This window comes from Mus caroli, unplaced genomic scaffold (genome assembly GCF_900094665.2).
Source record: "Mus caroli unplaced genomic scaffold, CAROLI_EIJ_v1.1 scaffold_10055_1, whole genome shotgun sequence".
NCBI classification, from domain to species: Eukaryota; Metazoa; Chordata; class Mammalia; order Rodentia; family Muridae; genus Mus; species Mus caroli.
Genome location: NW_018389767.1, coordinates 41,703 through 43,819, shown reverse-complemented (window position 1 = coordinate 43,819; position 2,117 = coordinate 41,703).

Below are 2,117 nucleotides of genomic sequence, written 5' to 3'. Positions count from 1 at the left end.
CCGCAACAGAGAGACTGACAGACAGAAGTAGATAGATAGATAGATAGATAGATAGATAGATAGATAGATAGATAGATAGATAATAACAATAAAAAAGAAAAAGAGGCTATTGCTTTGAGAGTGGATTGGAGGGAGGAAAAGAAAGGGGAAAGTGATGTATTTACTTTTTAGTAACAAATTTTAAAATATAACAATTTTACGCCGACCCGCGGGACAGTCAAACAGGGTCGGGAGGTCACCTGTGGAGAGAATGAGGGACAAGAAATACAAAGAACAGACAGCAAGTCAGAAGGCCTGAACAAGCTGACAAATTTTTAATATTCCCACACAGGTTATATACTCATAGAAGCAGGATATGGGATAAGGAGGGTGATGTAGGATTGCATTATTTCTGCGGGAATGCACCTGTTCCCAAAAGCAGAATATTGGCTAGATAATAAGTTCGGGAGGAGGAACAGAACAGAATGGATTGCTAAGTACCTGTCCACAAGATCTATAGCTATTTGTTCTCAACTGGGCTAGTACTTTCCCACAGAGGCCAAAACTTTGTGCAAATAAGCACATATGGCTGACAAGGTACTTTCCCACAGAGGCTAAGACTTTGTGCCACTAAGCACTTATTGTTCCAGCAATAAGTGAGAGCTTGCCTTGTCACCCCCTTTGCCATTGTGTTGCTCCCAACACAATTTGATAATAATGAAATAATAATAGTAGAGGGTCAAACACCATCATGCCATACATCAAGGGTGGGCAGAAGGTACCCAATGACATGCCCATTGGGTGGACACATCTGCAACAGGAGCCACTATAATGTGCAAATATGTGGTGGAGAGTTGGGAGAGAAAAAAAGCTTAATGAATTGAGCACTATAAAGAGAGAAGAAACTGGAGACTTGAGGGTAGAGAAGGGAATAGCCTGAGATGAATAGCCTGCCCTGTCACTGAGGCCATAGTGAAGCTCCAGCCATGTCTAGGTCTGTGGCCATGTAGCAGTAGTGGGTCTGTGTCAATGTTTGTGGCTCATGTTATCAGAAAAGGTCATTTCAAACATTCCTGATCTGGGCTGTCACCTGAATGGTGACTTTCAAGAGCTGTGCAGAGTTGGCCACACCCTCCCTGCCTTCAGAACTCTGGAAAAATTCCCACCCCTCAACAGCTACTGCACTTCAGAGAGAAGGTCCTGCACCAGACCCTGCACCAAGCCCTGCACCACGCCCAGCACCATGATCATGAAATAGAACTGGGTCTGGTGGTGGAGGCACAGGTGAGCCAGCTCTGAGCACATGAGTATGGGAGAGCTTGCCTTGTCATCCCTTTGCCATAAGGTGGTGTAGGCTAGGGAAAGATGCCCCCCTCACTCCTCACTACCTGAAGCTGGAGAGATGGCCCCAAGATACTGTCAGCAGTAGGAGAGCTGGCTCTGCCCCTCATTGGCTGCAGGATTCATGAGAGAGGGGCCATGCACCTCATCTGGGTAGCACAGTAGAGCTGGGACTTCTGGCATGAGCACCAGTGTACTGGCCCCAAGAGCATGAGAGCTGGAGAGCTATTTCTATACTTTGCTGGTTGTGGTATTGGGTGACCTAGCTGAAACAGTGCTGGAGACCACCCTAGTGGTTTGGATGCAAGAAAGCTGATAGACTGACCAACTCAGCTGCAATACAGATCCAGTTCCAAAGCTTTGAGTTGACTCCCCCTAACATCTACCCCATCTGTGAACTGTGAGAGCATATGAAGGGGCTGGCACTTCAGAACCAAGGCTGAAGAATCTCCATGACACAGGGCAAGAACGGGATATCCAGGAGTCCATGTAGGATCCAGTATTGGTAGTGTAGCAGAAGCCAGAGTCCTCAAACCAGACCAATGACTCATTCCAAGAAACATTTGAAAGCCAAGATGTGTAAACAAAAGGGTACACTCTGTGACAAACTACAATTTCCACAGAGTGACATTTGTTTTGTTTTAACTCCTTTTTTTCTGTTTTCTTTTGTGACGAGAGGTTGCATGGGCAGAGGGTTGATACAAAGGGATGGGGAGATGAGCAGGGTTGAGGTGCATAATGTGAAAGTCACAAAGAATCAATAAAAAGTTAAAATAAAATATTAATAGATACTACCC